Below are 13,192 nucleotides of genomic sequence, written 5' to 3' on the forward strand. Positions count from 1 at the left end.
GATAAACTGGAATGTTGTTTTTACGTGTCAATCCACAACGATGGGTGATCTTGCACGCCCTAGCCGAGGACTCATGATTAATTTCGGACCCCTGGTGATCTTTCGACGTGCAACCGAAAGCCCGGATAACACAACGCCTTCTCGTCGATAGGCCTACTTTAGATTCCGGGCCCCTCGGACGAGATTCTAACCCGCCACCGGGGGATGTGTATAGGCCGGCGCTTTGACTCGGGGCCACGGAGGCGGTTATGGCAGCTATGGCGGCATGCAGAAGCGCGCTTTTTGCTTCGCGTGCTTCGTTCTTTGGTCTTCTTATCGGCTAACGCCGCCATCTGATTGTCTGCGGAGCAATGATAGCATGCCCGGAACAAGCCACGCCCTGCGGCTCTTAAGTTGTGACCGTAGATCATTCCAATGATCGCTTTCTGCGCGCTGCCATCTTTGTACGCTTGGCTGCTAAACGAGTTCTAAGAATGCCCAGTAGCTCTCTCTCTTTCTCATCGAATATCACACGCTGTATATGCGTCCACAGCCCAGTAACTCAGCATTTTTCGAGTGGACGATAGGCGCTGGAAAGGTGTAAGGTTCATGAAGGTCGTCTGCAGCCATCCAGGCGAGCCTTATTCGCTCCCTCAGAGAACCTGCTGGGCCAGTCGCAAGTTTCAGGGGCATTCGACCAAAGATGAAGGTCAAACGATGACTTTATTCAAAAAGCACTATCTTCGCAGTGATCGTAACGTTACGCTTGCCCATTGTCTCCGCGTTCCTGTGGCTTTTCGTTGGCTGGACACGCATCCGTAAATCTCTCTAATTGGGCCACCGAATTCTCCGTGAAGAAAGTAGATGCGCTGTCAGCGTTTAGAGTGGAGAAGCAGCGTATATCAGTTTTGGCGACAATTAATACCAATGAATATCCTTACGCACCAGAAGTTCGGCCAGTTATAGTATGCAGTCAAGAAAGGTATACTGCCGCCAGATTGGAAAGCGGTCTCAACACCAGATTGTCATGACATTTTCACCAGTTCTCACCATACGCTTAAGTTAGCGTATAAAACGCCTAAAAAAATCAACCGTTTGCATTCAGATTACATATTTTCGAAAGAAGATTAACCAAATATATGTTTCGTAGACGTAATATATATCAAAGAAAACACCTGGTCATACTCATTTGGAGCATCTGCTAGACTTTAAGGACGCACTGGTCTAAACTATTTGGGAATCTAAGTTTAGGTTTTAGCCTCTGAACTCTTTGACATACCTAAATAGAATAAAGTTTGTGGAGACTCTCAGCTATAAAAAAGGGCAGATACAGTGTTGTCATTTGTGCTGTTCAGTGTTTATAAGTGACTGACTGGAATGCACTACCGGAATCCCTTGTAACAATGATTGATCATTCCTTATTTATAACAGCGCTCACTCAACATGCGTTTTCTAATTAAAATGTTGCAAATATTTGTTTAATATCTGCAATGTTCTGTTCCGTTGTTATTTACCTTTTTATAAACCTTATTTTGTGTCTCAATCTGCTTTAAATTACCCCCTTATGTAATTCCCCTCGGGGCCTTAAGGTATAATAATAGAAATGAAATGAAATGAAATGAAATATGCATGGTGTTCGATGATGCAACGCTACCCTGAAACAAAACGGAGTGCAAATGACACTTTGCTCATTGCTCACAAAAAAAAGGAAGAAACGTATTGCGCATAGGGTATTTATTTTGCGAAATTGTTTGTTCAAAATATGTGTCAGAAAGAAAAACAATCTTGCGTTTTAATCTCGTATGGTTTGAAAAAAAAAAGTAAAAAAAGAAACGAATTTTAAAAGCGTAAGAATAAATTTAATTTCCTCTGCAATGAAATGCAACTCGAGTTTCCCAGGCAACTGGTGGCCGCAGAAAAGTCCGCCTGGTCTGGAATTTGATCCCGTTACCTCTACAATACCAGAAAGCTCTACCAATGAAGATAACCAGGATCTCTTTCTTTCTTGACCAACTCAGCTAACCAGAATCTGTCGGTCGGTAGAGTAAAATGAAGCCAAGATTTGCCACTAGTCTTTACAATGACAGCGGCCACCGGTCACCTAGACGGCGCGAGCTGAGTTCCATTTCCCGTGGAAGCCCATTTCTTGTTACTTACATTTCCCTTTCGAGGACTTTCCTTAAAAACATTCACATAAAATCTTAAGAGCGCACACACAAGGAATGTCGCTTTCGGGTTGGTCGGAAAACCTTACGCCAGCTGCGCGCTAAAGTCATGTGTAGATCGTAAAATGTCGATCGTCCGCCGATTACACAATAAGCACCCACACCTCGATTTTGTAACATTCGAAAACTACACAAATTACATATCTTTACATATTGTTGACCTAAGGAGTGCCTATTCCCCAGTTTTACATGATTGTCCTCAAATTTTGAGTGGACGCTTGCTCAGGATTTTACGGCGAGGTGCTTTTTTGTAAACTATTTCTAGATTTGACCTCTTCAGTCTAACTTTCGGGCTCTACAGATATACTTCAATCAAGCGGCGGCTTGATCTAGCAATTGCTGGCAGCGCTTTAAGTTTGCTTGGAGCAACGAGGCATTTTTTATCAGATCTCACCAGATTTCGTCTGGTGTAGTAGTTTACTCACCAGGACACGAAAGGCTCAAAAATTTCACCATCTGGCAACACTAAGGTTCGAAGTTAAATACTCCAGTCTTATATTCTGTCTCCTCTAACTTTTTAGTTGATTTTTTAAGCTTTGCTGGTTGCTGGTTGTTCAAAATTGTGTCTACTCAATGACTCTATCATACGCCTCGTACAGAACAATGGTCCAGGTTCTGCAATTTTTGCAAAACGCGATAGAGCCCCAGAAACGTGAAGAGGTCAAATTCGATGTGGAGTTATCAACTCGTTGTCCGGACTCACCTTAATCGAAACACGCTGTTCGTTGGTTTTTCGCAGCGTATTCGGTCTTGGAAGTTGATTCGCGTCTGGCGTGCAGCAATTTACAGGCCAGTTTATTAACGGGCGACAATAGTATGTGTATTGATCGGAAAAGAAGTATCGCCATTACCAGAAATGGGCAGTATTTGAAATACAAGTATTTGAAATACGTATTTCAAATACTTTGTGCATTTTGCATTTGTATTCAATTACAAATCGGATAATGTATTTGACGTGTGTATTTAAATATTAAAACGTGGGTATTTCAAATACAATTGTAATTAAATACAATTTTGTAGGCGAAAAAACTTCCCTCAAATTTATTGTCACTGTCCAGAGCAGGAAGAAAACAACGTTCTGCACCGAATGCAGTGTCTCTCAATCAAGCACAAGCGTTTAGTGACTTTGTGATTACGGTGCTAGTCCAAGGAAAGAATAGTGACGAAATCGACGTTCACAGGCAGACTGGCTAAATAAGTGCCTGTGACAGCTTGTGACGCTTTCCAGCCTGATTTCCATCCATATTTTTGTCTGGAACATTCTAAATGCGCGGGTCGTCCAGATTTTCATAACTGGTGCGAGTTGCGACAATAAAAAATTCTCTAGCTAGTGCTGCGCGTCTTGGTCGTCTCGGTTCTTTGTTGGACTATACCAAAATGTAATCGACAAAAAAAGCTGCTTGAAGCTCTGTAGTTTTTTCACCTATTACGTCCAAGCTGATTACATTTTTTCGTTATTATATTTCTATTACGTTACTAGAGCCTCGCACACTAACTCCCGAGTGTGCGATTCAAAATTAATATGAGATACCCAGAAACCCGTTGCAGGTGCCCTGAAGTCGCTGACGCAAATTTTGAGGAACGTATTTGGAAAAGTATTTGGAGGAGACCAAATACATGTGGTTGTATTTGTATCTTGTACTTAAATGCTTTTTTGGAAATGTAATTATACTTGTAATTAAATACATTTTTGACGAAGTATTTTATATTTGTATTTCGATACATATTTGCATGTATTTTGCCCATCCCTGGCCATTACAAATAAATAAATAAATAAATAAAGGTATATGCGTGTGTTTTATGCCCACAACCGGTTCGTCTGTTTTCGGGCAGTATATTGGCAACTTCCAGCGTGGATCTGCTACTTTGACCTCCGATGTTTTCACTTTTTTGTTTGTCTTTTTAAGGCATAGAAACATGACTTCGTATATAATGAGAATTTATTTTATGCCCCACCGCTTGTCTTTCTTGCATTCCTTTCATCCTGCTTCTAAAAATTAAACGAGCATTGGCCTGTAGGTTTCATTCATTACATTCGTGTTCGCTCAACGAGTCAGGCGAGACGAAACGATCTACTGGTCTGAATCTAAAACGAGACGGAAGGCCCAGTCGAGGCGAAATATCCAAAGACTGTGGACACGCGTAGGTATAGCAAAACGTAAGTTCTAGGCGAGACAGAGTGTCCAACGATTTTCATTTTCCAACGAAGGGAATGTCATATAGGGATGGAATGACTAAGGAGCGGAATTTCCAACAAGTTTGAATATGGGAATAGCAAACCGGCTGCTCTAATAGACGCTCTTCAAATGCGCACGTTATAAAGGAGCTCCTGCGCCAACTTTTCTATAGTCCGCCATTGTTTTGGCACGTACTGTGAGCATGTATTGGCCACGAGGACTGCCTGAGCATTCGATGTAAGCCCGCGTCAGCTTGTATCAAAGTCGAGCGCTGTGTCAGTGTTCGGCCAAGATTTTGAACCAATCACACACTTTATGCTCAAGAAATATAAACCGCAAATGTTGCTCTACTTGGTTTTTGAAAAGGGCCTATTCAGAAGGAATGTCCAACGAGTAGGGTTGTCCGACGGAACCGAAGGTCCAATCGAGACGCAAGCTCCAACGAGGCGGAGGATCCAAACACGACGAAATATCCAACGTGCCTAAACGTTCACTATCGCATCGTCCGTCCCGTCGGATACTCGGGCAGGTTGACCATGCGGACACGGAATGCGGAGCGCTAGTTCGTCTGCTCGGTTTGCAGGGGTTGGTGTGACGTCACAACGCGGAGATCTGATTGGCTCTGATCGAAGGATAGTGGATAGACCTCAAGGCAGCTTGCTTTGATGTCTATCCACTGTCCTTCACCTAGAGCCAATGAGAGCTCGGCGTCTCTCTGACGTCACCACAATTCCTGCAAAAGAAGCGGACGAACTTGCGCTCGGAATATGTGCTTTTTTTCCTTTTCTTTTAAGTGAGCGCCGTGTAGTAGATACCAGGCCGATTATTTGACTTCACCATTGTTTTGGTACGTACTCTGAACATCTTTTGGACGGCTCCGTCAGTGTTCGCCGTGAACTCGACGCAGCTCCTATGGAAAACGAGCAAACTACGTCAGCGTTTGGCAAAGACTCGGATCCAATTACACGCTTCGTGTCCAAGAAATGACCACCGCCAGTTTTGCTAATGGGGTTTCGAAAAGGCCTGTGTCTCCTTCGACTCCTCGATGAGGAAGGCGAGGGCTTCCTACCTCCATAACCTGTTTACCAAAAATACTTTTTTTGGCGTGTTTTTTTTTTTTTTTTTTCTTGTTGTGAGTGGCGAAAGTGGTGCGGCGTAATTTTTCTTTTTTACGCGCGCGGCGTAGTTGATGGTAAAATAAATAAATGCAGAAATTGTCCGCTATGTATTTGTGCCGTTCGATTACCTCCTTCCTCTCGTCGAAACGCTCGCGCAATCTGTGAGCTATGTCAGGGCTACCGTTTCGACGGTAGATTGTATCTTTCCGGAAGTCTGCCCGAGTGCACTGAACACAGTTTATTCTTTCGGAGAGAAGTAGCGAGCAATGCAAACGCTTCCTACTGCGGGTGTGACTGAATTTTCTCCTGCCGTACTCGCAGGGGTTGTGTGCTGCGTCCTGCTCTACCTGTGAGTGGCCGTTTTTGTTTCGTTTATTGGCGAAGCGAGGTCCTTGACGCGCCCATAGGTAAGCTGTTATTCTCACGAATTGCACGGACTGAAAGGTAAGAGGGAGCGCGGGCAGCGATGTTGGTACTCTGCCCTGTTTTTAATATCGGCATCAAAATAATAATCATCACCATCACGATTATCATCGCCTCCGGAGTTATTTTCAAACGAAAATGTTGCCTATTAAACCAGAAATTGGTTTTCGAATTATTTGAGACAGCACCATTTTTTTAAAGTGGTTTTATACGTCCCTGTGTTAATACTTTGATGAAGACATTTTGCTAAGTCGCTTATGCACCAAGGGAAGTCATGGTAACGTAGGTATACACGCGCTGGACGCGCTGGACGCGCTTGCCTTTTTGCGGAGAGCAAGTCGTCTGCTTTTTGCGCGGGAATTTTAGTGACGTCAGAACGATGCCCATCTCTTATTGGATGATCGAAACAAAATAGTGCGTAGATTTCAGTGCCAGGTGCTTTGAGGTCTACCCACTATTTTTCGTCTGCTCCTGCGCGGGAAGCAGACTTGCGCTCCGCATTAGTACGAGCGATTAGAAGTAAATGACCAAAATAAGATGACAACGAATGCACGCAAAAAGAGAATTTTGCGCTAGGTTAAAAGAGTTAGTTCTGCACACGGTGGAACGTGCGGCGCATGTACGCACAATGGCTAGCGGTGAGAATAAGAATCGGAAACGACGACCATGCAGTACAGATTGCGTGGTCTAGCAGGCAACGAGCGGAGAGTATGAACGGCAGTGGAGGTGTTTAAATGCGTGTGACTCACCCGCCGACCGCGATACCTCCCCACTCCCCCGACGCACGTAGGGCAGCCATGCGACAGCGTCGTTTAGACTGCCTGGACGCCGTTTGCGCATCATAGCTCATATCGCTAGCCATTGTAAATACACAAGTAGCACGCTCTTCGATGTTAGGGTAATTTAGCGAAAGGTTGATTAGAACCAATGTAATCATCGTCAATTTTGCCATTAAAAAAATCATCAGTGAGTTTTGATCTACTAAGAGCGAAGGTTTCTTTGGATTTTTTTTTTCATGCAAATTATTTTATTTTAAGTATATTTTTTAAACAAGAAAGCCTAGAACGGTTCAAATCAGAACTCGACCTCATAACTAGAACCAGTGCAAGAAAACAAAACAAATATTTTAGGCGAAGGGCAACTCTCGTACATTTTCTTGATTTTAGGTTTACGACTAAGTTTAGTGAAGGAAGTGTCCCTGAATTACGAGGTGTAATTTTTTTCTTCTTCGAGTCCTTGTGTAGTTTTATAGATAGATTATCTCAATGTTTTGTTTCGGGGGTCTACGGCGAAATCGGAATTACCGACTCGAGCATGATGGTAACCTTTGTGATCAGCTGCACGGCCATCGTGTGAAGCGAGGCTGGTACCACGATACCACCAAACCTACAACAGGTCCGTCCCAAGAGCATTTGCGATCAATGAGATAAGATGCCACGGCTGTTTTTCAGCTTTGCTTCGTAGATATCGAACATCTGTAGCAAAATATTCATACACATTCATTCACTCAGAAAGGCATCCGGAAGTTCGAGATGGTGCAACGTCGAGCGATTCGGTTTATTTACGGAAAACATAGAAGGCTGGATTCCCCGTCTTAACTTATACAGGCTAACGGAATATACACCCTTCAGACCAGAAAGAAATTTTCATGATTAAAATTCTTGTTTTATCTTAAACAAGGACAGACTCGCATAGACCCATTGCAATATAATTCCCCTTTAGAGTCAAGATCTACGCTGCACAGACATCAATTTTCACTAACACCCATTTTTGCGCGTACTTACATGTTTAAGTTGAGCTTTTTCCCCCGCACTATTAGCGACTGGAACGGGTTACTTCCCGAACTATTTAACGACACGAACTTTGTACAAGGTTGCGAACGTCTTGATGATTAGCATGTTGCTTTGTATATTGCTGCACGTTCATCCTTTGCGCATGGGCTTTACGATAGTATAAACCTTCATAGTACATCTGGATAGATAATTTTGTATTACTGCATGATTGCACTAGATGCTGCTTGATGGTTGCTGTCGCCCCCCCCCCCCCCCGGCCCCCTTCTTATATATATATGTCCTGTATATTTGCCAGTTGATTGTTGTAAACCTTTTCAATGTCGCGTTATTTGTTTGTTGTTGTATGTGTGAATGCATATGGTGTACCCCACTCCTACTTGGGCCTTCAATGGCCTGTAGTATCATCTAAATAAAAAAAAATTAACAAAATAAATTTGTCGACCGAAAAGCGAGTTCACCACGATGAACGCCGGATCAGCGCAGATCGCTTTAATGGGGAAATCGGCAGCGCATAGTCGTGATTTAATGATTTCTAGGATGCCTAGAGCCCGTAGAGTGAGTTATTCCTATAATTAGACGATCTCAGAAAAAATCATTTCTCTTTGTATGTTTATTCAGCCTTGATGTTGGTACGCCTCAACGGGTGACCGGTTTCTTATCAGTATATGAGAAATTTAGCCAGTGCAGTACAACCGCTAAGCTTGGATTTTTAGCGTGCATTAGTGTGGCGTAAAAAAACACCTGCAAACTACAATAAACTAATCATTTTGCAACAAAAAATACTACGGATATGTGAAGATTATAAATACGACATAAGGATTTTAAGTACGGAGCCACTCTTCATCAAGTACAATATTCTGAAGGCAAATCAAATTTATTATTTCAAAATCTTGCAATGAAGACTTAAATATAGACTCCACTCGACGCCCATTAACAGTTGCAACCTTTACTTAATACGGAACCCAAAGCGAAAAACGCCATACGTAAGAACAAACTATGTTCGACAAGCATCACATTTTCATATCACTAAAATGCTTAATAGAACAAATATAGACATAAACGACATAAACTTAGACCAGTCGTTTGGTAGTTTCAAACTTTTTTTGCAGAAGGATGCTAGTGGCGAGTGATGTGGCATTTTCCTTGGTATAAAAACTTTTTTTAGGTGTAACGTTGTTTCATTTTTCCCGACAGTACTCATGAATTTGCATAGCAGTACATGTCCGACCTTTTGCAAAGTCTGTCATTTGCCCATCAACAAAGTGTGCAGATGTTTTTAACTTCAAATAATTGTTTGACCTGTTTTGTACACGTTTCATTTCGTGTTTATTCCTTACACCCTCATTTATGTTCCCTGTTCATAGCGTGTTTTACTTCGTTACAGCGGTGATTTCGTTGGTTTGGTTGAAACGTTTGTTGATCCTATGTGAACTGTACGATGGGGAGGCAGAGGCTATGTCAGGCATTGTGCCTTTATCTCTGCCCCCTCTGCGGAAACAAGATCGCAAAATAAATATGTGGAGTTGATAAACTGCCGATTTCCTTTTATTGCAATTAGAGTCAAGTCCTATTTTTGAGACCATTGTGCGACGAACTTCAGGTCATTGTACAACGATTGTACGACGAACTTGAGGTCATTGTATTGGCTTGGCTCTAATCAACTTCAGTTAAATGTTGCGAAAACAAAATATGTAATTTTTAAGCCACGAAGTAAACCTGACGATTGTGAATTTTTTTTTTTTTAAATTCCAAAACTCTGTCATCGAGCGTGTCAAAGTTTATAAATTTTAGGAGCTGTTTTGAAGAAAATCTAAACTGGACACCTCATATAAATAGAATGCATGCAAGCATCTCAAGATCTATTGGTATTTTATACAAAATTAGATCGCTGGTTCCATGCTGGTTAAAGCATCAGTTGTACTATACTTTAGTGTACTCTTATCTCCATGTCTGTTTATTAGTTTGGGGTTCAACAACTAAAACAAATATTGATATGTTGTTTCTTTTGCAAAAAAAAGCGATACGTTGTATAGAAAACCTTCAGCGTACTGACCACACAGCACAGATATTTTTTTAAATACGGTTTTCTTACCATTAGCCAGCTATTCCTTCTTAAACTTTCAATGCATATCTATAACTAAATAATCAGTGACCCCACCCGCTTTTTTGACGCACTTCTTCCTAGTAACACACGATACAATCTTCGTCACAGCTCCTATAGAATACCTTGGTGTAGGACAAATTATGGACATCACCAATTAGCATACTTAATACCTGATTTCTTAAATAAACATCCCGCTGTTATGGAAATAATTTCAGATTGTGCATCAAAACACAGCTTTAAAATTAGTATAAAGCGGTACCTTCTGTCATGTCACGTTGAGCAAATACTATTAGATCGTATTTTTATTGCGTATGAGTTGTATTACTTGTTTCATTTATTTCCAAAGTGTTAAGTGCAATAACGATTGTATGGGCTCTGTACAAAATCTGCTGTGTTGATTGATATTGATGTTCTATTGTATCTTTTTGTGGTTCTTTAATGTTTATTGTTTTTGTTTTCGCCTGCTGAGCATTGTAAACGTGTGATAGGACCACGTCAGGCAGAGATAATCTTCATTTTGTCCTTTTACCCTTCACCTAGTGTCTAAATAAAACCAATTCATTTCAATTCAATTCAAAATTAATATACCCTGGCTTGTTTGAACAGGTCTGTTGATGCCACTATCATCGGCACTAGGTGAAGTGCTCCAAAGAAGCGTGATTGTGGAGATGCTCTTTATTTACAACAAAAGGATTGTACTAAATTTTAAAGATGTAATTTTGCGGTATTTGGGGCAAGAGTAAAAACGCAGAACACGTAAGCTGCCAAGAATTTGATTTATATAAAAAATAATTGTTTATTTTTTTATCTCCTTCCCGCCTACAATATAATGCAACCCTCCCCCTCAATCTACAAAAGATAGCGTCGCTTCCACGTAGCGAAAGTGTAACAATGTATCGATATAGGGCCGAAGAGGTTCTCTACATCTGAACTGCTCTTTCGGTCCCATTATCGGCGCCGTAAGTTCCTCTGTAGCTTATAAAATACGCCGTCTGTTTTACACCAACTTAAACATGACGTCTCTCGGCAATCTCCGAGTTCCTCTGTGTGTTTTCGCGTAAACGCGAGTTGTGTGTGCGATTATTAACCCCAATGCCTTCTCTTTTTCTCTTTTTGTACTTTTGCTTTTTTTTTCGAACATGACATCATCGATCGTTAATCTTCCGCGTAACAGACGATGCGCTCCGCAGTTTTCTTATCCCCCATTTCACTTGAAGTTCGACCGCAGCCATCGCTATACGGTATGAAGGAGGCAACCAATCAGGCAGCGCGTCCGCTATCACTGGCTAAACCAATCACGCAGAATGAATTCGGCGCGATGTTTTTTATATGTGCGTGATTTGCTCCGTCGGATCGGATCGATGACTGCCGTTGAACTAAATATGAAACTGGGTATGCAATACCTTCGCCTCTCCCTTTAAGGTACGCATGCCGCTACAGGAACTATTGGATCAAAGAAAAGCTGGTTCATGAGGAATTCTCCCTCCTGCTGGGACCTCTGCGGAAAGTCTTCATTACGGCAAGGGTTTTTTGGTTTGACAATGCGTGTTACGCGGAATCATATCCCCCTTTATTCTTGAAAGCATGGCAATTACCCGACGGAGCCACTGAACGCCCGACCGCCTTAAAAAAAGCGAGGAGCAGCGCCGAACGGTTACGTATATATATGGTAGTGCAGATCAACTTCTGGGGTGACCAGGGAGTCAGCGCCACGCGATGGCCTGCGGCCTCTCCACGAAACATGTTTGCGTTTGGATGTTTGCATTACCTCCGAGATCATTTCCACCCGCAGGCGGTCAGCAGCGCGGTGGAAGAAAAGGAGGCTATGAAAAGGGGAGGGGGGGGGGGATGAGGGTGGTGCTACTGGCGCGTGTATAAACGGGAGAGGGGCGGAATAGTGGAGTGTCGACGCAAAATGTTATCCTTTTCCGAAAGAAGCAAAACGAAAAGGAGCACATCCGTGTTTCCGGATTTTACCGCCAGGGGAAATCTTTGGCGCTGCATGATAGGCCCCTTGCGTATGCCCTCTTCCCTGATCTTCTTTGCCCCTTCCAGCAGCCACGTTGTTTCGCGATCTGACATGCTTTCTAGAATAAAGGAGGGTATGAGAATATACAAGTGCTCTGAAGAGTGAGACATTATTGCTAAAGGCTAGAACCTAACTCGTTCCGATTAAGTTTGCTATGTATAGAGGGACGCACGGCGCCTCTCCTGTGGGGCATTCAAATGCCGTCCGACAGCGTTCGAAGCCAGCCTTCAAGGAGCCCTCAGACCTCAGACTTCTTCAGGGACCCTGTGCAGGGTTTTCTCGAGCGATAATCAGGCGTAAAACAATCGTATAAATAGAGCAACGAACGGAGTGATTAAACATTTTACAAATGCGTCTTTAAGCAGTAAAATGATCATACTAACATTTTGTTAATGTGAGTTAAAAAGATGCAAGAAACAAAAATAAAACAACAACAGCGTGCCATTCCTGTGCATCGAAAGAGAAGTGGAAACAAACCATTTTGTTGACGCTGCTGCTCACATACGGTGTCACACACAGATCTGTCGGATCTGCTTACGGGTGAATTCATCTGAAAAAGCTTTCATGTCTTTGTTCCAAGTCGTGCCATCTGGTAGTAACAGAGTCAAACAGACCGTTTGTTTTCGTTTTTCTCTCTGTGCGTAGAAATAGCACGCTTTTTTATTACTGATTTGTTTCTTGAAATTGACGTTTACGTAACTGTACCGTATTTTCCGGGCTATATCCCGCACCTGGTGTATAGTCCGCAGGGGCCAATTTAGGCTGAAAACAAACGCTTTTGCTTAAATAGTCCGCACCTGGTGCCTAGTTCGCACGCCGTGCATAGTCCGCATCTGGTGCTTACTCGACAAGAAAATCTTCTAATTTACGGCACCGCTTGACAGATGTCTGCTTTCCTATTTCTCAAAGAAGCCTGTATTATACATGAATCATCATTAACATACTCTTTCATTCACAAATTCCCTCACGTTTCGTCAGAATGAACGATCTTGAAAAACAAAATTTCTGTATAGTCCACACAGCCCGAAATTTTAACTTTTAAAGCTGTATAGTCCTCGGTCTATAACCCGGGAAACACGGTTAAATGATAATAAGCGCATCACCTAAACACATTTTTAATAAAAAGTTTCAGTGCACTCCCTGCAGCTTGTGTAGAGGCGGTAAGGTGTTCTTTGGCCTGAAGTTTTTCGAAGTTCCAAGCGCTCAAATTTATGGTTTGAGCGCGTGTACTCTTGTAGTTGAACGGTGTTTGAAGGTTTGAAAGATTACAGTGGGACAGCGCTTGACATATACTTGACCAATTTAAATTTAGCATTGAAGACATTAACATCGCTTCTGTGCTGA

Source organism: Ixodes scapularis, unplaced genomic scaffold (assembly GCF_016920785.2).
Source record: "Ixodes scapularis isolate PalLabHiFi unplaced genomic scaffold, ASM1692078v2 PGA_scaffold2__306_contigs__length_199485367, whole genome shotgun sequence".
NCBI classification, from domain to species: Eukaryota; Metazoa; Arthropoda; class Arachnida; order Ixodida; family Ixodidae; genus Ixodes; species Ixodes scapularis.